Below are 25,476 nucleotides of genomic sequence, written 5' to 3'. Positions count from 1 at the left end.
CTTTAATTAATCTAGAAAACAAATTATAAACAAAGACAATCCAATCATAAATGAATAATTGGGATGAAGTTACTCTACAATAATAATAAATTTAAAGGTGAAAAATAATTAGGTGCTGAGAATATGGCATTAGCTGCGAGACATCCAGCTGATACACATATATCAGTTAGTTGTTCACTGCTTGAGAGCACAAGGATATTCTGACTTCAGTGGCTGGATCAAGCCCAGACATCGACTCAGGTAGAGGGCGCTGAGGTGCAGTGTGCAGGTGTGCAGTCGGCGAGTCACCAATCAGGAGCAGGCAGGCTGGGAAGGGTAGTTGGCTGGTTGATGACAAGCCGGCGTGGAGGGAGTGAAGTAGGGGGTGAGTTTTGGGTACGTTTTGCCTCCTGGTCAAAACGTTTTGTGCTACTTGGAGACGTATCTTGAAGGTAGCATCTTAATCTTGAATAAATTACGTAACTTCATGTAGAGAAGAGCAGGCTCAATCTCTCTTCAAAGAAATTATCGTCACAACCCCCCCCCCTCTGACGCCTGCACTTACGGGTGAAGTTACGTCTTCAGGTGGTAGAGTAGTAGGTGGGGTTGTCTCTACCTCATAAACTCTGGAGAGGGCGTCTGCTATGATATTGTCAGAACCTTTGATGTAGATGATCTCCAGGTTGAAATTCTGCAATTATAAAGCCCATCGTAAATGCCGTTGATTGTTGAATTGTGCTTACTGCAGGAAGCGTAGGGGATTGTGGTCCGAGTAGATGGTGGTAGACCGAGCACCTTGCAGGTATGATTCAAAGTGCTGCAAGTTCAGGACGATGGAGAGTAGCTCCTTTTCGATCGTGCTGTAATTCTTCTGTTGGGTTTTTAACTTGTAGCTGTCGTAGCTAACAGGTAAAACATCCTCGCTTCGTTGTTGCATCAGGACACCCCCGATGCTGGTACCACTGGCGTCGAAATGGAGGATGAAAAGCTTCGTGATATCTGGCGAGGCGAGAATAGGATTAGAACAGAGCAGGAATTTAAGTTGTTCAAAAGCAATGGTCTGCTGAATGGTCCAATTATACCGTTGCTTGGGGCTGGTTAAAGTGATCAAAGGTGACGCCACCATACTAAAATTCTTCACAAACCTACGGTAGTAGGAGGCAAGACCAAGGACGCGGAGGAGCGGCTTCCTGGTGGTAGGCTGTGGGTAATGCTGGATGGCTTGGGTATGTATGTTTAACGGAGCTATGCTGCCATTCCCTATCTCATGACCAAGATAACGCACTTTGCCTTTTGGCAAAGGTGGACTTGCCCAAATTGATGGTGAGGCCGGCTGTCAGGAGCTTGGCAAACAATCGTTGCAGCTGGAGCAGATGTTCGCCCCAGATGTTGGTTGCCACAACGATGTCATCCAAGTAGGCGTAGGTGTTATCTAGGCCCTGGATGACGCGGTTGACAGCTCGCTGGAAGGTGGCGGGGCATTACATAGTCCAAATGGAAGACGTTCGTATCTGTAAAGACCAAAGGGAGTGGTAAAGGCAGATATTTCCTTATCTCGCTCTGTCAAACATACTTGGTAGTATCCCTTGAGTAAGTCTAACTTTGATAGATACCGAGCATTACCAATGGCGTCAAGGATGTCATCTATTCTAGGTAATGGATAAGCATCCTTGATAGTCACAAGATTCAATTTCCGGTAATCGGTACACAACCTCACTTTACCTTGCGGTTTCGGCACCAAGATGCAGGGTGAGGCCCAAGGGGACTCACAAGGGGTGGCCAGCCCATGATCCAGGAGGTACTGTACCTCACAACGCATAACTTCCTTATTGCTCGGGCTGATTCTGTAGAAAGGTTGACGAATCGGCCGGTGTCCGGGAGTAGCTGGATGTCGTGCTGAACCACATTACACTCCTGTAGATCATCGCTGAACAACGTCTGATGTTCCTTGAAGATTCTGATGAGAGGAGCACTATTACTGTCCTGCAAATAGGTATGAAGATCATTAAGGATTTCCGAGTTGGAAGGCACTGACTCAGTGTTAGTGCTTTCGGGAGAAGAGGCAGGGAAGGTCTCACTGTGGAGGTATGGACCTTTAAAGGTGGATAATGATACCAACACAGTAGGGGGAGTACCTTGATACTGCTTCAGGAGGTTGACGTGGCACAACTGGGTCTTCCGCCGCCTATCTGGAGTCTCAAGAACGTAGTTGTGATTGTTCCTGCACTCCTTGATGCGGTAAGGTCCTGAAAACTTGTTTTGCAATGGAGAATCTGGGATAGGAAAATATGCCAACACGAAGTCTCCTGGTTTAAATTTCCTTAGTTTGCTGCGTTGGTCAAAATTAGTCTTCATCCTCTCCTGAGCTTTCAATAGATTGTCATTAGCAAATTTACGTACTCTCTCTAGAATGTGTTTTAAGTTTTGAAGAAACTGGGGCACATTCTGAGGGTCACTGAAGGTGGCATTACGTAGAGAGTCTTTGAAAGCTTTGAGAGGAGTACGGCACTTACGTCCGTAGAGCATCTCATAAGGAGATACTCCTAGAGACTCATTGGGGAGACTTCTGAAAATGCACATAATGAGGTCAAGTTCTTTATCTCAGTCCTTCAAGGTTTCATTGCAAAATTTCTCTAGGAGTGCTTTAATAGTCTGATGACTACGTTCAAGAGAACCCTGTGAAGCAGGATGATAGGGGCTGGACAGTACCTGTGTGATGTTGAACTCTTCCAGTGTCTTCTTGAAGAGATCACTGGTGAAGTTGGTGCCACAGTCACTTTGAACCTCTCTTGGAAATCCATACTGGGTGAAGATCTTCATTAGCTGTTTCACCACAGTAGCAGCCGTAATGTTCTTTACTGGAACTGCTATGGAGAATCTGGTGGTAGGACACAAGATAGTTAGTATATAGGCGTTGCCAGAACTGGTTCGAGGTAAAGGACCAACACAGTCTATGATGAATCTGTGGAAAGGTTCCGCAGGCACCTGAATAGGAGTCAATGGGGCCTGGGGAATAGAGATGTTAGGTTTACCTGCCATCTGACATATATGACACTGTTGCACGTACTTTTTGACGTCATTAACCATACCTGGCCAGTAGTAGTCTTGTCTGATTCCGTGGTAGGTTTTGTTAAAACCGTAGAGAGAAAGAGCTCCGTGGGCCAGGTGTAGAATATCGGGCCGTAGGCTGGTGGGAATCACTAGTTGTTCAACATTTGCCCAATCGTCGTCCTCCTTCAGCTTACTGGGTCTGTACCTGCGGTAGAGCAACTGATTCTCTAGGAAGAACCCAGGGATACTGTCAGGTTGAGTCTCAGCCTGGAAGAATAATGGTGTTAATGATTGATCTTCCCTCTGTAACTTACGGAACTCCAAACTGGTAAGATTCGGTGGTAGATTCTGAGGGTCTTGAGGGACAGCGGTAGCAGTAGAGTCAGCTGGTTGCGGGCGTGCAGCTTGTGCACGGGTGGTCACCAAAACCGGAGGAGAAACTTCATCACTTTCTTGGACCTCTGCTGGAACATACTCAAAGATGGGATTGTCCACTACAGAGGTACACACCTGGGGTTTGTCCATGACGATCAGGTTGGAAGTATGCAGATCTTCTGCCAAGTCGTTGCCCAGGAGAAGTTGCACTCCAGACATGGGAAAAGGCTTCTCCCTGATGGTGACTTGGACTTCACCGGTCACAAAAGAACAATCCAGGTGGACTCTGGCGAGTGGTAGCAGTGAGGTCAGTGATAAGGACGGTTTTCCCGGTGTAGGTGATGTTAGGCACAGCTGATTTCAATATTATGGACTGAAGAGCCGCTGTGTCCCGCAAGATCTTCAATTTGAAACGTCCCTCCGAATCTATACCGTTGGCAGAGACAGTTCCAGGATACAGGTGTTTGCTGAAGAGAGAAAGATCATTAATAGGAACACCAACACTCATCACAGGCTTACCGGACTTAGGAGGAGTCTGTTTGGGTTTAGTTGTTTCATTGCCTTTGTATTGAGCTTTCCCACATCTATCTATGGTATGTCCATAGAGTTTGCAATACTTACAATACAATTGAGAGTTTGCTTGATCTGTACCTACTTTATCATAACTATACCAAGACTTCCTACTGGGAGGTGGTGATGGTGTAAGCCGGTGGATGAGGCTGTAGGTGTCAGCTGATTTCGCACATTTGATGTAGTCGGTCTCTTCTTTATCTGCTAAATATAAACGGACGGAAGGGGGAACACGTCTCAAGAATTCCTCAACTAGCATGAAGTCGACGAGCTCTGTAAATGTAGAGACATGTGCTGCTTCCAGCCATTTCATGAAATATCTTTTCTTGGTATTGGCAAATTCTAGAAAGGTGGTGGTAACTGCCATTAGATGATCACGAAATTTTCGTCTGTAGCTTTCGGTGGAGAGAAGGTAGGCGTCCAACACTGCTTGCTTCAGGGTTTGGTAGTCATTCTCAGACGCTAAGGTACTGAGAGTAACTGCAGCTCTACCTGTAAGATACACTCTGAGAAGGGTAGACCATTGATCTGCAGGCCAGCTAAGTTTATTAGCTAGGGTCTCAAAAGTGGTGAAAAAGACATCAATCTCTGTCTCAACGAATGGTGGCATTAACTTATTTGCATGGGAGATATTGAAACTTACTGGAAGACTAGCGGTAGCTTGTTGGCGCTGAGTGTGGTGTGTAGTTTCCAACGTGAGTTCTCGTTGACGACATGTTATAGCCATCTCCGCTTGCTGTTTGTCATGTTCGCGTTGTATCTCCAGGTGACGTTGTTTCGCTTCAAGCTGTACTCGCTCACGCTCTCTGAATAGTGCAGTCTCACGTTCCTGTTCTTCTTTCCTGATTACAGCTTCTCTTTCCCTCAGTTGTAGAGCTTCTTTTTGTTGTTGGAGGGCTTCTTTCGCCGGGGCAGCCTCTCTTTCTTGCTCTTCTTTCCTTATTGCAGCTTCTTCTTTCCTGATTGCAGCCTCTCGTTCTCTCATGTGGATAGCTTCTTGCTGTTGCTCCCGCTCGAGTTTTGCAAGTTCGAGCTTGAGTTTTATAGTTGCCAGATCATGTTTATCTGCAATAGAATAAGTTTCGTGAGTTTCAGAGTCACTCTTCCCTTCATCTAAGAGGTGATCCATTATTAAGTTATGCAATTCATGTTTGTTGGCTCCATGGGGAACATCTAGTTGATACTCGTGTGCAAGAGTTTGTAATTCGGTCCTCTTGGCACGACTTAAGGTTCCTATTTCACCTGCTGGATCGTTACGAAAAGCTGTGAGACGAAACATGGTGAAAAATTGCAAATATATGTACAACTAATACTTGTGATATGGGAAGTGTCAGTAACAGGATAACGTGGCAACTGGTAACTATCCTGTGGAATTTAATATTTAACAATTATTGTTAATTTTAGTATGGTAAATAATTAGTCAACCAAAAGCGCAGGAAATCTTGTACCCAGTACGCAATGTAAGAGAATAAGGGCAAGAAAATCCTACTAAACAAATGACACTGATTGTTTCTAAAATAAATGAAACATTTAATTGTTCCAAAAGTGAATAAGGTAGTCCAAGAATGTAGGCATACCTTGCCGAGTCTCTATAGGACAGAAACAAGGGTTTTCCCACTAAATGAAATATGATACTTACAGAATTAGCGAACTTTGTGCTCTGAAAAAAGAAAGCTAATTCCTTACCTAAGTAAATATCATCATCTCTGACCGACGTGTAGGGGTGCGAGTGTCAACTTGTGACGAGAACTGCTGCTGAGGTCCCAACTCAGCAACGTAGTCCGTGCTAGAGGAACTATGGCCCTATTTATCCTCCTTCGGTCGGATTGCAGAAGATAGGGTGCTTTGACCCGAAGACAAACCAAAGTACCAGGGTACCCAAAAGGATGATCTGTCTGAGATTGAAAAATATCTTAGGGACAAAAGGTGGAAAACACGAGCAATAACACGGAGGGAGGGATGACCAATTAAGAGAATGACTGAGGCCTACAGTCACCACGTAATCCAAAGTTATCCAACACTCACCATATGCTACTCTCGGAATGCACAATACACACAGCACCATATAAATATTAAAAGTAATGAAAATATTGAAAAGCAACTGTATCAAAGCCAAGAACGCTTATCATTACCACAAATTGACGTTCTGGTACTAGTACCTGAGTGATGCTCCTAGGACAGGCCCCCATTAAATGTGACGGGAAAGTGTTGGAATGTAGATGTTCGGCAGTCCTCCAATGGCAGGTATCAATGCCTAGTCACACTTATAAAAAAAAGATAGACTGCTTGCCTGTTTTCTGTCTTTCTGTGGTAAAGTAAAGGAAGACCCGCAAAACACAAAGTATGAACAATGAAACTTTAATTAATCTAGAAAACAAATTATTATTATTTTTTTTTTTTTTTTTTTTTTTTTTTTTTTTTTTGAGATATATACAAGAGTTGCTACATTCTTGTACAGCCACTAGTACGCGTAGCGTTTCGGGCAAGTCCTTAATCCTAAGGTCCCTGGAATACGATCCCCTGCCGCGAAGAATCGTTTTTTCATCCAAGTACACATTTTTCTGTTGCGTTAAACAGAGGCTACAGTTAAGGAGTTGCGCCCAGTAAATCCTCCCCGGCCAGGATACGAACCCATGACATAGCGCTCGCGGAACGCCAGGCGAGTGTCTTACCACTACACCACGGAGACTGCCAGTCTCTGCCATCATAAACAAAGACAATCCCTTGGCAATGTACAGTGTAAAAGAACAAGTCAAAAACAATATAACATAAATGAATAATAGGGATGAAGTTATTCTACAATAATAATAAAGTTAAAGGTGAAAAATAATCAGGTGCTGAGAATATGGCGCTAGCTGCAAGACATCCAGCTGATACACATATATCAGTTAGTTGCTCACTGCTTGAGAGCACAAGGATATTCTGACTTCAATGGCTGGATCAAGCCCAGACATCGACTCAGGTAGAGGGCAATGAGGTGCAGTGTGCAGGTGTGCAGTCGGTGAGTCCCCAATCAGGAGCAGGCAGGCTGGGAAGGGTAGTTGGCTGGTTGATGACGAGCTGGCGTGGAGGGAGTGGAGTAGGGTGTGAGTTTTGGGTACGTTTTGCCTCCTGTTCAAAACTTTTTGTGCTACTGGGAGACGTATCTTGAAGGTAGCATCTTAATCTTGAATAAATTACGTAACTTCAAGTAGAGAAGAGCAGGCTCAATCTCTCTGGAAAGAGATTATCGTCACAATATATATATTAGGCAAATCGGGCCTTGCATAGTAGCCCGAGAAGTTCGTTTCGGCTACTAAGTACGACATATATATATATATATATATATATATATATATATATATATATATATATATATATATATATATATGCGAAAAAGCCTGAATGGTCCCCAGGACAATATGCAACTGAAAACTCACACCCCAGAAGTGACTCGAACCCATACTCCCAGGAGCAACGCAACTGGTATGTACAAGACGCCTTAATGCACTTGACCATCACGACCGGACATAATGAGGTGATAGCCTAAGCTATTTGAACCACCCCACCGCCGGCACTCGGATAGTAATCTTGGGCATAGCATTTTACCAAATCACCTCATTCTTTGGGGCACACGTGAGGAACACAAATGCGAACAAGCCTGAATGGTCCCCAGGACAATGTGCAACTGAAAACTCACACCCCAGAAGTGACTCGAACCCATACTCCCAGGAGCAACCGGACAAAATGAGGTGATAGCCTAAGCTATTTGAACCACCCCACAAATAGCTTAGGCTATCACCTCATTATGTCCAGTCGTGATGGTCAAGTGGATTAAGGCGTCTTGTACATACCAGTTGCGTTGCTCCTGGGAGTATGGGTTCGAGTCACTTCTGGGGTGTGAGTTTTCAGTTGCATATTGTCCTGGGGACCATTCAGGCTTGTTCGCATTTGTGTTCCTCACGTGTGCCCCAAAGAATGAGGTGATTTGGTAAAATGCTATGCCCAAGATTACTATCCGAGTGCCGGCGGTGGGGTGGTTCAAATAGCTTAGGCTATCACCTCATTATGTCCGGTCGTGATGGTCAAGTGGATTAAGGCGTCTTGTACATACCAGTTGCGTTGCTCCTGGGAGTATGGGTTCGAGTCACTTCTGGGGTGTGAGTTTTCAGTTGCATATTGTCCTGGGGACCATTCAGGCTTGTTCGCATTTGTGTTCCTCACGTGTGCCCCAAAGAATGAGGTGATTTGGTAAAATGCTATGCCCAAGATTACTATCCGAGTGCCGGCGGTGGGGTGGTTCAAATAGCTTAGGCTATCACCTCATTATGTCCGGTCGTGATGGTCAAGTGGATTAAGGCGTCTTGTACATACCAGTTGCGTTGCTCCTGGGAGTATGGGTTCGAGTCACTTCTGGGGTGTGAGTTTTCAGTTGCATATTGTCCTGGGGACCATTCAGGCTTGTTCGCATTTGTGTTCCTCACGTGTGCCCCAAAGAATGAGGTGATTTGGTAAAATACTATGCCCATGATTACTATCCGAGTGCCGGTGGTGGGGTGGTTCAAATAGCTAAGGCTATCACCTCATTATGTCCGGTCGTGATGATCAAGTGGATTAAGGCGTCTTGTACATACCAGTTGCGTTGCTCCTGGGAGTATGGGTTCGAGTCACTTCTGGGGTGTAAGTTTTCAGTTGCATATTGTCCTGGGGACCATTCAGGCTTGTTCGCATTTGTGTTCCTCACGTGTGCCCCAAAGAATGAGGTGATTTGGTAAAATACTATGCCCATGATTACTATCCGAGTGCCGGTGGTGGGGTGGTTCAAATAGCTAAGGCTATCACCTCATTATGTCCGGTCGTGATGATCAAGTGGATTAAGGCGTCTTGTACATACCAGTTGCGTTGCTCCTGGGAGTATGGGTTCGAGTCACTTCTGGGGTGTAAGTTTTCAGTTGCATATTGTCCTGGGGACCATTCAGGCTTGTTCGCATTTGTGTTCCTCACGTGTGCCCCAAAGAATGAGGTGATTTGTTAAAATGCTATGCCCAAGATTACTTTCCGAGTGCCGGCGGTGGGGTGGTTCAAATAGCTTAGGCTATCACCTCATTATGTCCGGTCGTGATGGTCAAGTGGATTAAGGCGTCTTGTACATACCAGTTGCGTTGCTCCTGGGAGTATGGGTTCGAGTCACTTCTGGGGTGTGAGTTTTCAGTTGCATATTGTCCTGGGGACCATTCAGGCTTGTTCGCATTTGTGTTCCTCACGTGTGCCCCAAAGAATGAGGTGATTTGGTAAAATACTATGCCCATGATTACTATCCGAGTGCCGGTGGTGGGGTGGTTCAAATAGCTAAGGCTATCACCTCATTATGTCCGGTCGTGATGATCAAGTGGATTAAGGCGTCTTGTACATACCAGTTGCGTTGCTCCTGGGAGTATGGGTTCGAGTCACTTCTGGGGTGTAAGTTTTCAGTTGCATATTGTCCTGGGGACCATTCAGGCTTGCTCGCATTTGTGTTCCTCACGTGTGCCCCAAAGAATGTGGTGATTTGGTAAAATGCTATGCCCAAGATTACTATCCGAGTGCCGGCGGTGGGGTGGTTCAAATAGCTTAGGCTATCACCTCATTATGTCCGGTCGTGATGGTCAAGTGGATTAAGGCGTCTTGTACATACCAGTTGCGTTGCTCCTGGGAGTATGGGTTCGAGTCACTTCTGGGGTGTGAGTTTTCAGTTATATATATATATATATATATATATATATATATATATATATATATATATATATATATATATATATATATATATATATATATATATATATATATATATATATATATATATATATATATATATATATATATATATATGCGAACAAGCCTGAATGGTCCCCAGGACTATATGTGACTGAAAACTCACACCCCAGAAGTGACTTGAACCCATACTCCCAGAAGCAACGCAACTGGTAACTACAGGACACCTTAATCCGCTTGACCATCACGACCGGACATAAGGAAGTGATAGCTGAAGCTATTTGAACCACTTCCCCGCCGGCACTCGGATGGTAATCTTAGGCATAGCATTTTATCAAATCACCTCATTCTTTGGGGCACACGTAAGGAACACAAATGCGAACAAGAATAGAACAACCTACCATGAACACCCAAATCACAGAACTATTTACTCTACCCACCATGAGAGTATGGACAAGACCAGAACATAACGATGCCAACACAGAAGACAATGTCCAACATAACAGGCCAATTACACAGGATTATTCTTTGTGTTTAGATAGGAGCTGCCTCGTATGGGCCAATAAGCCTTCTGCAGTTACCTCTATGTTTCACCTCACATTTATCCCTTATGTATCCCCCCCCATGTTTTCACCATTATTGTATTATCACCTGACCCAGTGCGGGTATAAAATCAACCAGCATTGTAAGATCTGTTCACTTGAGAATGAACCATGGAGATTCGAAACGTTGTGCAAATTGTGTAAATAAGTGTAATACACTCTATAATAAATCACTTCTTTTCTTCACCTTAAAAGTACGAAAATGAGTTTTGGAGAACTCCTATTTCAATTAAGCCCTGATGCTAAGAAAATAGTTAGAGGGATAGAAGCAATAATAAAATAATAAATAACAGAAAATAATAAATACAGAATATGCAGTCATATATATATATATATATATATATATATATATATATATATATATATGTCGTACCTAGTAGCCAGAACGCAGAATATATATATATATATATATATATATATATATATATATATATATATATATATATATATATATATATATATATATATATATATATATATATATATATATATATGTGTGTGTGTGTGTATATCACGAAAATAAACACGTGATTAAGAATGTGACAATGTCAGACCACGGAGGAAAAATGAAACAGGAATTTCCTTAAGTACTTTCGTATATTAAATACATCTTCAGAAGGTGTTTTCTTCACCTTCTGAAGATGCTCATAAAACAGAGGAAAGGGTCCTGAAAGATATTGTTAATAGAAACGTTATCCCTACAGACAAAAATCAGAGGATACAACTGACGATTTACTATAAAACCAGAAAAACGGCCAGCCTACTCATGAGAATCTCTCCAGACACAAAGCAGAACGCTTTAAAAGAGACCAACGTCGTCTATGCCTTCAAATGCCCACTTGGGGACTGTAAGCTCCAAAAAACACAGTATATAGGCAAGACAACAACATCTCTTTCTAGGCGTTTAACGATGCATAAACAACAGGGCTCCATTAAGGAACATATAATCTCTTCCCACAACCAAACCATCGCCAGAGAAATCCTAGTAAACAATACAGAAATCATCGATAGATACAGCGATAGCAGGCGGCTTGACGTCTGCGAGGCTCTACACATCAAGAAGTCAACACCAGCAATCAACAGCCAATTAATGCACAACTATATTCTACCCACCTCAAGACTCCGCTCCAATAAAGAAGCATCAAGAAATATGGACCAATAGGCTTTCTACAATCACTTCCATTTCAATACCCATTGTTTCGTGTTCTGTCTTGTGTTGATGAAATTAATACCCTATTAATGCCACCTCTTGTTCTGTCTTGTGTTGATGAAATTAATACCCTATTAATGCCACCTCACCCCATCCACCCCACTCAAATGTAGATATAAAAAAAATCGGAGATGCGTAAGTTCTATTCAGTTGTGTATTTGTAAACTAAAGTCTTTGAAAATGTAATAAGTTTTACGAAACGCGCTCGTGTCGCGTCAGACTAGAAATAAAAATGAATTTTGGAGAATTGATTTTTGAATTACCTCCAACAGTGAAAAGAAATGTACGAAAGAATGAGAAAATTCGTGTTAGAATTATTAATCTTACTTTTTCGGTCATATTTAATAATATATGTCTATAGGAAAGACTGCTACCAAAATATACTAATATATATATATATATATATATATATATATATATATATATATATATATATATATATATATATATATATATATATATATATGTTTCATTGAATATGACCGCATATTCTGTATTTATTATTTTCTGGTTTAGGGCTTCTATCCCTCTAACTATTTTCTTAGCATCAGGGCTTAATTGAAATAGGAGTTCTCCAAAACTCATTTTCGTACTTTTAAGGTGAAGAAAAGAAGTGATTTACTATAGAGTGTATTACACTTATTTGTATAATTTGCACGACGTTTCGAACGTCCATGGTTCATTCTCAAGTGAACAGATCTTACAATACTAGTTGATTTTATACCCGCATTAGGTCAGGTGATAATATAATGAAGGTGAAAACACGGGGGGATACATAAGGGATAAACATAGGGGCTGCAGAAGGCTTATTGGCCCATACGAGGCATCTCCTATCCAAACACAAAGATTAATCCAGTGTAATTGGCCTGTTATGTTGGACATTGTCTTCTGTGTTGGCATCGATATGTTCTTGTCTTGTCCTTACTCTCATGGTGGGTAGAGTAAATAGTTCCGTGATTTGGGTGTTCATGGTAGGTCGCTCTATTCTTATGTGAATTGCCTCAAGAATTTGTAATCTTCTTGAATCTTGGGTTTTGTCTATTATGCAAGTATTCTTGTTCAACATTTCTCTTGTTAGAGTAATGTCATGGGCTTGTCTCATGTGATTCCTAGGGGCACCAGATTGAAGATGGCATCTTCAATCATATATATATATATATATTTTAGGCACCAGATTTGCCATCTTCAATCTGGTGCCCCTAGGAATCACATGAGACAAGCCCATGACATTACTCTAACAAGAGAAATGTTGAACAAGAATACTTGCATAATAGACAAAACCCAAGATTCAAGAAGATTACAAATTCTTGAGGCAATTCACATAAGAATAGAGCGACCTACCATGAACACCCAAATCACGGAACTATTTACTCTACCCACCATGAGAGTAAGGACAAGACAAGAACATATCGATGCCAACACAGAAGACAATGTCCAACATAACAGGCCAATTACACTGGATTAATCTTTGTGTTTGGATAGGAGATGCCTCGTATGGGCCAATAAGCCTTCTGCAGCCCCTATGTTTATCCCTTATGTATCCCCCCGTGTTTTCATCTTCATTGTATTATCACCTGACCTAATGCGGGTATAAAATCAACTAGTATTGTAAGATCTGTTCACTTGAGAATGAACCATGGACGTTCGAAACGTCGTGCAAATTATACAAATAAGTGTAATACACTCTATAGTAAATCACTTCTTTTCTTCACCTTAAAAGTACGAAAATGAGTTTTGGAGAACTCCTATTTCAATTAAGCCCTGATGCTAAGAAAATAGTTAGAGGGATAGAAGCCCTAAACCAGAAAATAATAAATACAGAATATGCGGTCATATTCAATGAAACATGTTTGAAAGAAAACCTGCTGCCAGTATACACCAATATATATATATATATATATATATATATATATATATGCGAACAAGCCTGAATGGTCCCCTGGACTATATGCGAATGAAAACTCACACCCCAGAAGTGACTCGAACCCATACTCCCAGAAGCAACGCAACTGGTAACTACAGGGCGCCTTAATCCGCTTGACCATCACGGCCGTCAAAAGGAAGTGATAGCCGAGGCTATTTGAGCCACTTCCCCGACGGCAACTCGGATGGTAATCTTGGGCATAGCATTTCACCAAATCACCTCATTCTTTGGGGCACACGTGAGGAACACAAATGCGAACAAGCCTGAATGGTCCCCAGGACTATATGCGAATGAAAACTCACACCCCAGAAGTGACTCGAACCCATACTCCCAGAAGCAACGCAACTGGTAACTACAGGGCGCCTTAATCCGCTTGACCATCACGGCCGTCAAAAGGAAGTGATAGCCGAGGCTATTTGAGCCACTTCCCCGACGGCAACTCGGATGGTAATCTTGGGCATAGCATTTCACCAAATCACCTCATTCTTTGGGGCACACGTGAGGAACACAAATGCGAACAAGCCTGAATGGTCCCCAGGACTATATGCGAATGAAAACTCACACCCCAGAAGTGACTCGAACCCATACTCCCAGAAGCAACGCAACTGGTAACTACAGGGCGCCTTAATCCGCTTGACCATCACGGCCGTCAAAAGGAAGTGATAGCCGAGGCTATTTGAGCCACTTCCCCGACGGCAACTCGGATGGTAATCTTGGGCATAGCATTTCACCAAATCACCTCATTCTTTGGGGCACACGTGAGGAACACAAATGCGAACAAGCCTGAATGGTCCCCAGGACTATATGCGAATGAAAACTCACACCCCAGAAGTGACTCGAACCCATACTCCCAGAAGCAACGCAACTGGTAACTACAGGGCGCCTTAATCCGCTTGACCATCACGGCCGTCAAAAGGAAGTGATAGCCGAGGCTATTTGAGCCACTTCCCCGACGGCAACTCGGATGGTAATCTTGGGCATAGCATTTCACCAAATCACCTCATTCTTTGGGGCACACGCGAGGAACACAAATGCGAACAAGCCTGAATGGTCCCCAGGACTATATGCGAATGAAAACTCACACCCCAGAAGTGACTCGAACCCATACTCCCAGAAGCAACGCAACTGGTAACTACAGGGCGCCTTAATCCGCTTGACCATCACGGCCGTCAAAAGGAAGTGATAGCCGAGGCTATTTGAGCCACTTCCCCGACGGCAACTCGGATGGTAATCTTGGGCATAGCATTTCACCAAATCACCTCATTCTTTGGGGCACACGTGAGGAACACAAATGCGAACAAGCCTGAATGGTCCCCAGGACTATATGCGAATGAAAACTCACACCCCAGAATGATGATGATGGTCAAGCGGATTAAGGCGCCCTGTAGTTACCAGTTGCGTTGCTTCTGGGAGTATGGGTTCGAGTCACTTCTGGGGTGTGAGTTTTCATTCGCATATAGTCCTGGGGACCATTCAGGCTTGTTCGCATTTGTGTTCCTCACGTGTGCCCCAAAGAATGAGGTGATTTGGTGAAATGCTATGCCCAAGATTACCATCCGAGTTGCCGTCGGGGAAGTGGCTCAAATAGCCTCGGCTATCACTTCCTTTTGACGGCCGTGATGGTCAAGCGGATTAAGGCGCCCTGTAGTTACCAGTTGCGTTGCTTCTGGGAGTATGGGTTCGAGTCACTTCTGGGGTGTGAGTTTTCATTCGCATATAGTCCTGGGGACCATTCAGGCTTGTTCGCATTTGTGTTCCTCACGTGTGCCCCAAAGAATGAGGTGATTTGGTGAAATGCTATGCCCAAGATTACCATCCGAGTTGCCGTCGGGGAAGTGGCTCAAATAGCCTCGGCTATCACTTCCTTTTGACGGCCGTGATGGTCAAGCGGATTAAGGCGCCCTGTAGTTACCAGTTGCGTTGCTTCTGGGAGTATGGGTTCGAGTCACTTCTGGGGTGTGAGTTTTCATTCGCATATAGTCCTGGGGACCATTCAGGCTTGTTCGCATTTGTGTTCCTCACGTGTGCCCCAAAGAATGAGGTGATTTGGTGAAATGCTATGCCCAAGATTACCATCCGAGTTGCCGTCGGGGAAGTGGCTCAAATAGCCTCGGCTATCACTTCCTTTTGACGGCCGTGATGGTCAAGCGGATTAAGGCGCCCTGTAGTTACCAGTTGCGTTGCTTCTGGGAGTATGGGTTCGAGTCACTTCTGGGGTGTGAGTTTTCATTCGCATATAGTCCTGGGGACCATTCAGGCTTGTTCGCATTTGTGTTCCTCACGTGTGGCCCAAAGAATGAGGTGATTTGGTGAAATGCTATGCCCAAGATTACCATCCGAGTTGCCGTCGGGGAAGTGGCTCAAATAGCCTCGGCTATCACTTCCTTTTGACGGCCGTGATGGTCAAGCGGATTAAGGCGCCCTGTAGTTACCAGTTGCGTTGCTTCTGGGAGTATGGGTTCGAGTCACTTCTGGGGTGTGAGTTTTCATTCGCATATAGTCCTGGGGACCATTCAGGCTTGTTCGCATTTGTGTTCCTCACGTGTGCCCCAAAGAATGAGGTGATTTGGTGAAATGCTATGCCCAAGATTACCATCCGAGTTGCCGTCGGGGAAGTGGCTCAAATAGCCTCGGCTATCACTTCCTTTTGACGGCCGTGATGGTCAAGCGGATTAAGGCGCCCTGTAGTTACCAGTTGCGTTGCTTCTGGGAGTATGGGTTCGAGTCACTTCTGGGGTGTGAGTTTTCATTCATATATATATATATATATATATATATATATATATATATATATATATATATATATATATATATATATATATATATATATATATATATATATATATATATATATATATATATATATATATATATATATATATATGTCGTACCTAGTAGCCAGAACGCACTTCTCAGCTTACTATGCAAGGCCCAATTTGCCTAATAAGCCAAGTTTTCATGAATTAATTGTTTTTCGGCAACCTAACCTACCTAACCTAACCTAACCTAACTTTTTCGGCTACCTAACCTAACCTAACCAATAAAGATGGGTTAGGTTAGGTTAGGTAGGGTTGGTTAGGTTCGGTCATATATCTACGTTAATTTTAACTGCAATAACAATAAATTGACCTCATACATAATGAAATGGGTAGCTTTATCATTTCATAAGAAAAAAATTAGAGAATATATATTAATTCAGGAAAACTTGGCTTATTATGCAAATCGGGCCTTGCATAGTAGGCTGAGAAGTGCGTTCTGGCTACTAGGTACGACATATATATATATATATATATATATATATATATATATATATATATATTTATATATATATATATATATATATATATATATATATATATATATATATATATATATATATATATATATATATATATATATGTCGTACCTAGTAGCCAGAACGCACTTCTCAGCCTACTATGCAAGGCCCAATTTGCCTAATAAGCTAAGTTTTCATGAATTAATTGTTTTTCGACTACCTAACCTACCTAACCTAACATAACCTAACTTTTTCGACTACCAAACCAAGCCTAACCTATTAAGATAGGGTAGGTTAGGTTAGGTAGGGTTAGTTAGGTTCGGTCATATATCTACGTTAATTTTAACTCCAATAAAAAAAATTGACCTCATACATAATGAAATGGGTAGCTTTATCATTTCATAAGAAAAAAAATAGAGAAAATATATTAATTCAGGATAACTTGGCTTATTAGGCAAATCGGGCCTTGCATAGTAGGCTGAGAAGTGCGTTCTGGCTACTAGGTACGACATATATATATATATATATATATATATATATATATATATATATATATATATATATATATATATATATATATATATATATATATATATATATATATATATGTCGTACCTAGTAGCCAGAACGCACTTCTCAGCCTACTATGCAAGGCCCGATTTGCCTAATAAGCCAAGTTTTCATGAATTAATTGTTTTTCGGCAACCTAACCTACCTAACCTTACCTAACCTAACTTTTTCGGCTATCTAACCTAACCTAACCTATAAAGATAGGTTAGGTAGGGTTGGTTAGGTTCGGTCATATATCTACGTTAATTTTAACTCCAATACAAAAAAATTTATCTCATACATAATGAAATGGGTAGCTTTATCATTTCATAAGAAAAAAATTAGAGAAAATATAATAATTTCAGAAAACTTGGCTTATTAGGCAAATCGGGCCATGCATAGTAGGCCGAGAAGTGCGTCTGGCTACTAGGTACGACATATATATATATATATATATATATATATATATATATATATATATATATATATATATATATATATATATATATATATATATATGTATGTATATGTCGTACCTAGTAGCCAGAACGCACTTCTCGGGCTACTATGCAAGGCCCGATTTGCCTAATAGGCCGAACATTTTTCTTTATTCTCATTATATTGTTTCCAATTAGTTTATTTGAATTGTTATTATTGTGTTATATTAGGATAAGATTCTCAGAGGAATTGATAGGGTAGATAAAGACAGACTATTTACCACAAGTGGCACATCCACTATGAGACACAGGTGGAAATTGAGTGACCAAATGAACCACAGAGGCATTAGAAAGATTTTTTTCATATCAGAGTAGTATACAAATGGAATGTATCAGGAAGTGATGTGGTGGAGGCTGACTCCATACACAGTTTCAAGTGTAGAAATGATAGAGCCCAATAGGATTAGGAACCGTTACACCAGTTGATTGACAGTTGAGAGTTTGGACCAAAAAGCCAGATCTCAGCCCCCGCAAGCACAACTAGGTAAGTACACACACTGGGCCAGACGGTCAAGTGGACAGCACTTAGGACTCATAAACTTAGGGACCAGGGATCGATTCCCTGCGATGGTGGAAACAAATGGGCAGAGTTTCTTTCACCCTGATACTGCTGTTAGCTAACAGTAAATAGGTGCCTGGGAGTTAGACAGCTGCTATGGGCTGCTTTCTGGGGGTGTGTGTGGAAAAAATAGGTCAATTGATTGACAGTTAAGAGACAGGCCGAAAGAGCCAGAACTCAATCCCCGGAAGCACAAGTAGGTGAAAACTAGGTGAATACATACACACAGATGAACTTCTTCCCGTCCTGTTTCTGATATATGTAAGCGATATTACACAGGGTACAGACTCATTCCTATCAATGTTCGCTGATGATGCAAAAATTATGAGACGAATCAAGACAGATGAAGATAAACAGAGACTACAGGACGACCTTGACAAACTGGAGGAATGGTCTAGAAAATAGCTACAAAAAGGTTAACTCAGTTAAGTGAAAAGTAATGCAATTAAGTGAAGGGAACAGAAGGCCGAATACAAGGTATTATCTGGGAGGTAAAATCATGCAAGATTAAATAGAGATGAAGATCTGGGGGGCTGATATTACTCAGAACCTGTTACCAGAAACCCATATCAAAAGGATATCATTAGCAGTATATACTAGATTGGCCAACATAAGAACTGCCTTTAGACACTTGTGTAAGGAGTCATTCAGAACCTTGTATACCACTTATGTCAGACCAATCCTGTAGTATGCGGCTCCAGCCTGGAATGCATACCTAGTTAAATAAAATACAAAGTTAGAGAAGATTCAGAGGAATGCCACCAGACTGCTCCCAGAATTGAGAGGTAGGAGTTACAAGGAAAGGCTGCAGGAGCTAAACCTCACATCCCTTAGAAGTAAGGGGAGACATGATCACCACCTACAAAAGTATGAGAGGAATTGACGGGGTGGACCAAGAGGAAAAATTTAACTTGGGTGAAACACGATCAAGAGGACAGAGGAGGAAACTGCGTACCAAATGAGCTACAGAGACATTGGAAAGAACCTTTTTCAGGTTCAGGGACGTTAACAAATTGAATGTATTAAATGTAATGTAGTGGAGTCTATGTGTAGGGGTGGACTCCACATATAGTTTGAAATGCATCTATGATAGAGCCCAGTAGGCTCAGGAATCTTTACACCAGTTGATTGACAGTCAAGAGGTTGGACCAAAGAGCAAAACGTCAACAAAACAAGCATAACTAGGTGAGTACAGGGGAGCTTCGCGGCTGAGTGGACGGCGATCAGGGGACATAGTACTAATGGTCTGGGTTCGATTAACAGTCGAGGAATTTCACATGATACTCATGCTTCCCTAGCAAAAAATAGGTTCCTGGTAGTTAAACTGTTGCTATGGGCTCCTTTGTGAGGGTTGTGTGCGTGTATTAGAGAGAAATATATGTAGTAAACATAATACAGGATAAAGTAAAATGGTTAGAAAAATGGGGGTCCAAGATAAAAATTTCTGAACAAATTCCCAAGGGCGTTGATGAGGATTCGAACCAGTGTGCTGGATGCTCATTGATGTATCACGTTATTGGGATTTCTGTGTAAAAAATTATATAATGGGATCCTTTTTATAAATAGTTACAGGTGACCTTTCTGCTACCAAATAAAAACGTCAGAAAACGTTTGTGTTTATTGTTCTTGTGGTTTACTTTAGTGACCTTCACTGTTATTGTAACCAGGTTTATGTAAAGGGTCGAGTGGTCTTGTGGTTTACTCTAGTGACCTTCACTATTATTGTAACCAGGTTTATGTAATGGGTCGAGTGGTCTTGTGGTTTACTCTAGTGACCTTCACTGTTATTGTAACCAGGTTTATGTAAAGGGTCGAGTGGTCTTGTGGTTTACTTTAGTGACCTTCACTGTTATTGTAACCAGGTTTATGTAAAGGGTCGAGTGGTCTTGTGGTTTACTCTAGTGACCTTCACTATTATTGTAACCAGGTTTATGTAAAGGGTCGAGTGGTCTTGTGGTTTACTCTAGTGACCTTCACTGTTATTGTAACCAGGTTTATGTAAAGGGTCGAGTGGTCTTGTGGTTTACTCTAGTGACCTTCACAATTATTACAACCAAGTTTAAGTTAAGGGTCGAGTGGTCTTGTGGTTTACTTTAGTGACCTTCACTATTATTACAACCAAGTTTAAGGGTCGAGTGGTCTTGTGGTTTACTTTAGTGACCTTCACTATTATTACAACCAAGTTTAAGGGTCGAGTGGTCTTGTGGTTTTCTTTAGTGACCTTCACTATTATTACAACCAGGTTTATGTTAAGGGTTGAGTGGTCTTGTGGTTTACTTTAGTGACCTTCACTATTATTACAACCAAGCTTAAGTTAAGGGTCGAGTGGTCTTGTGGTATACTTTAGTCTGCTTCTCCCTTATTACCACCAAGCTTGGAGCGGAACTTAAGCTGTTGGACTGTACTAACAAGTCTGACGCCCAAACAATATTCAAGGAAAAAAGTGTTTAGTTGCATGTTTAATACTTTAGAGGTAAAATCAGGAAGGAAAACAATGGACCAGAGAAATCACCATCTATAGTAGCAAATTAACATAAATAAATAAAGTTTTGATTTATAAACAACAAGAAAAGAATTAAGATTTTTTTGCTGTGGTATCTTTGCTGTTAATTTATCAATATTTATATAGTGTTCTCTTTCCTGTAAATAAATAAATGTGAGTTGAGTCCTCTACTCAGTAAATTAGTCAATGTATGTTATCTTTAATGCTGTAAACTTATCAATTTATACTGCGTCATCATTGCTGTAAATTTATCAATGTGTGATGGTTCCTCTATACTGTAAATGAATTAGTGTGCATTGCATTCTTTATCCTGTAAGTAAATCAACATATATTCAGTTCTCTACTTGTAGATGAATCAGCAGGTGTTGTGTTCTCTCTCTCTCTTTCTCTCTTGTAAATAAATAAATATGTATTGCATCCTCCACCCTGTAAATGAATCAATATGTTACGTCTTCTATCCTGTAAATGATTAAACATATATGTTGCGTTCTCTATCCTGCAAATGAATCAATGATTGTTGCGGTGTTTATGCTGTAAATTAATCCATGTGAGTTGCATCCTCTATCAGGTAAATGAATCAATATGTCTAGCGTCCTGTCCTGTAAAGAATGTAAATGTAAATGAATCAATGTTTTGCATCCTCCATTTTGTAAATTAACCAATATATGTTGGGTCCTCTATCCTGCATATGGCTCAATATGTGTTGTGTTCTCTATTCTATAAATTAAGCAATATGTTGAGTCCTCCATCCTGTAAAGTAATCAATATTCGTTGTGTCCTCTGTCGTGTAAATGGGTCAATATATACTGCATGCCTGTATCCATGCATGCTATCCTGTAAATTAATCAATATGTGTTGCATTCTCTATCCTGTATATGAACCAATGTGTTGCGTTCTCTCCTCTAAATGAATCAATGTATTGCCTTCTCCCCTCTAAATGAATAAATGTGTTGTCCTCTATCCTGTAAGTGAATCAACATGTTTCGCATGACTTACCCTGTAAATGAGTCAATGTTTGTTATGCCCTTTAACTTGTAAATTAATCAATATGAGTTACATCCTCTATCTAGTAAATTAATTACTATGTGTTGTGTCCTATATTCTGTAAATGAATCAACGTGTATTCACCTAGTTGTGCTTGCGAGGGTTGAGCTCTGCTCTTTCGGCCCTCCTCTGAACTGTCACTAACTACTATTTTTTCGCCCACACCACACTTTCACACACACCCCAGGAAGCAGCCCGTGACAGCTGACTAACTCCCAGGTACCTATTTACTGCTAGGTAACAGAGGGCGTTAGGGTGAAAGAAAATCTGCCCATTTTTTTCGCCGGCGCCCGGAATCGAACCCGAGACCACAGGATCACGCGTCCAGCGTGCTGTTCTTCGCTCAGCCAGTTGCCACTGTATGTGATCGCTGTCCGCTCAGCCACTGTATGTGATCGCTGTCCGCTCAGCCACTGTATGTGATCGCTGTCCGCTCAGCCACCGGCCACTGCATGTGTTGCTCTTGCTACGTTGTAAATGAATCAATATGAGTTGAATCCTCAATCTAGTAAATAAAGGAATATGTGTTGCTTCCTCTATCCCATAAATTAATTAATGTTTAATATTTCGTCTTGGCTGTACCTCAATCAATCAAATCCAGGCTGCAATTGACTGTCAGATTCGGACAAGCAGAAATTGGGACATCAACAATCTCACTGTACAAATCATTAAATTTTTTTCAATCGGTAGGACATTTCTGAGTTATTAACTGTCATCTCCCCAAAAATCCTGCACCTTCGAGTTATAAAAAGGTATTCAGCAACTCCCATCTAAAATTGAGCTCGAAGTTGTCCTGGACCATATCGTCTAAAATATATATGTGGATTTAATGAAGCGATGGCCCGAATAACAACAGGGTTCATTGGGTGATGACTCTATCTCCCTGATGTCAAAACACCCAAGAAGAAGACGCCATCCAATCCAGAGATGGTCTCGATGAACCATAACATCACAGGTCTCCTCCTACAGGTAACATTAGATAATTTGGTCTGTAAACCTTCATCATTTATGATGACGTCAAAGATTTGCCAGGCTTCATCTTGTTTACCTTAAATATTTCATGAAAATACATATATAACCTGATAATCTAATTACATAAATTTATATATCCTAACCAATATTAAATATTATTTTGTAGTCCAGCATTCTGGTTAACCGATACGAACAATTCTCAAAGAAGGCAGAGTATAGAGTTATGATGGACTCTGGTATCATAACACTTTGAAAATAACAGAAATACATAATTGTGATATTTATTGCATGATAATCATTGCACGAGAGTTGAGAAACATATACTGTGGGAAACTGTAAATGTTTCCCATACATCAGGAGAAAAATATACAGTGGCAGGTCATTGTTGAAATAAGAAAACGACCAATATTTTCAGAATAAAATAGAAACGAAATCATCGTAGGTTATCTTGAGATGATTTCGGGGCTTTTTAGTGTCCCCGCGGCCCGGTCCTCGACCAGGCCTCCACCCCCAGGAAGCAGGCCGTGACAGCCGACTAACACCCAGGTACCTATTTTGTTGCTAGGTAACAGGGGCATAGGGTGAAAGAAACTCTGCTCATTGTTTCTCGCCGGCGCCTGGGATCGAACCCAGGACCACAGGATCACAAGCCCAGCGTGCTGTCCGCTCGGCTGACCGGCTCCCCGCTCGCTCGGCTGACCGCTCGGCTGACCAGGTTTGAGAAAGACTCGGGCAAAATTAAAAATAAATTTATAAAGAGTTGTGGAAAACAACCATAGGCCAGAAAAACTAAATCTTATGTTATTTTTATGATATTTATTTATTATTCGATATCTTTATTAACATTCCCATAAATTTTATCATGAACATCAAAATGCAAAAAATCGTATTATATGAATCGATACATGACAATAACGAAACGAAATAAACTGAACTATAATATCTGGAGTTGGGTACTAGGATACAGCCATGACAGCCTTATGACGAAGGGATAAAAACAATAACTAAATCCTTTGGGAGATGGAATGATATATACACCAAGAGTGGTATATACACTGAGAGTTTCCATTATTCCTAGACTCTATACTGGACATGTGCATTTGCTGATTGGTCAGTTAATGGTGGTCTTAATAACCCCTCAGATATTGTCAGGGTAGAATATCAAGGCAAATTTTGTAGACGATGGTTAGTACGCCAACCGATGTAATCATCTCCTCAGTGTATATATAGAATAATAGTTTCCTCTAATCCTAGGATATCCTTAGGACTAAAGTAAATTTGTTGGTCAGTGAGTTTTTGTCATGACCATAATAACCTTCTAGAGATCAATGGGCAGTCATTATCCTATGTAACTGAATATTCTAATTAATAAATTGATCTTTATAATATTATAAACAACAAAGGAAACCCAATTCCATAAGGGGCAGAATGGCGAACTAACCGGTCCCAAAATAACAATTACAATAGAAGTCAGTCCAAACACGAGTCATGATGACTGGCTATCGTGCGTGTGAGTCGGGACTTAATTAATGTGAAGTGAGCATCACGGATCTAGACTTACAGATCTTCAAAACCAACGTATTATTGTCTCTTCATCTCTTCCACTTGCTGTGAAATACATATAGAGATTAGGCGTTAGCCTGTCTTAACTTGTACAGCTTGTTTTTGAATGTACGGTAGAAACGCTTTGATTCTTTGTAGACATTGCGACATGAATAACGCCAGGATTTTTATATGATTTCGACTTTGTTTTTCAGAGTTACTCCGTCACTAAAGAGTAACAAGAGACATTAAATTCTTACTTGGTGTAGCGTTGTTTGTCGTCCGCCAGGGACTGGTAGACGTCCACCAGGGGCTAGTAGGTGTCCACCAGGGGCTGATAAGCGTCCGCCAGGGGCTGGTATGCGTGTGCCAGGGGCTGGTAAACATCCACCAGGGACTGCTAGGCGTCAACCAGGGACTGCTAGGCGTTCACCAGGGGCTGGTAAACGTCCGCCAGGGACTGGTAGGCGTTCACCAGGGGCTGGTAAACGTCCGCCAGGGACTGGTAGGCGTCAACCAGGGGCTGGTAAACGTCCGCCAGAGGCTAGTAGACACCCAGCAGGGACTGGTAGAACACACACAACACCTGGTGTAGGCAACACAGCCAGGGAAGGCTAGTATCACAATAGTGACTCCCACCTGAACATCATGACACAGATAACCGCTAGAAGGCTTAAGGCTTATCTCGTGTTATCACAGACATATATTACATATAAACTAGTCATTTCGCAAAATTATATTTAAGTTTTGAATAATTTAAATTACCAATGGGTGGTGAAAAGCTTGGACACTTGATTAATGGAAATTATTTTTAGATGGAAATAAAAATATAATAGATACACTTCCTGGAGCCATAATCAGCATATCAAGGCTTATCACAATGATCAATTCTCAGAATTGCCCACAATTCTGCGAGTGAATACTGCGCAATTCACTCACTGAAATGCATTTTGTTTATTCGACTTGAAATACTAAACATTACTGGCAGTTAATAGCCGAATGAAAACATTTAGTATAAAAGCATGAAGACTGCAAACTAACTTAATGAGAAATCTCCCAAAATACAATGACTCCTTAGAACAGACGAGCCAT

General features: G+C 41.4%; 1 protein-coding gene across 1 annotated transcript in view; it reads right to left on the bottom strand.

The window, feature by feature from the left end:
• The window catches only part of LOC123756154 (uncharacterized), a 42,954-nt gene extending 17,923 nt beyond the window's left edge, over positions 1 to 25,031 (bottom strand). The window contains exon 1 of the mRNA XM_045739219.2: positions 24,645 to 25,031. The gene's annotated coding sequence lies outside the window, so the exon portion shown is untranslated. The remainder of the gene's footprint in view (positions 1 to 24,644) is intronic.
• Positions 25,032 to 25,476: the final 445 nt, after the last annotated feature.

Source organism: Procambarus clarkii, chromosome 36, assembly GCF_040958095.1.
Source record: "Procambarus clarkii isolate CNS0578487 chromosome 36, FALCON_Pclarkii_2.0, whole genome shotgun sequence".
Taxonomy (NCBI): domain Eukaryota; kingdom Metazoa; phylum Arthropoda; class Malacostraca; order Decapoda; family Cambaridae; genus Procambarus; species Procambarus clarkii.
This window is presented reverse-complemented; position numbering and strand designations above follow the sequence as displayed.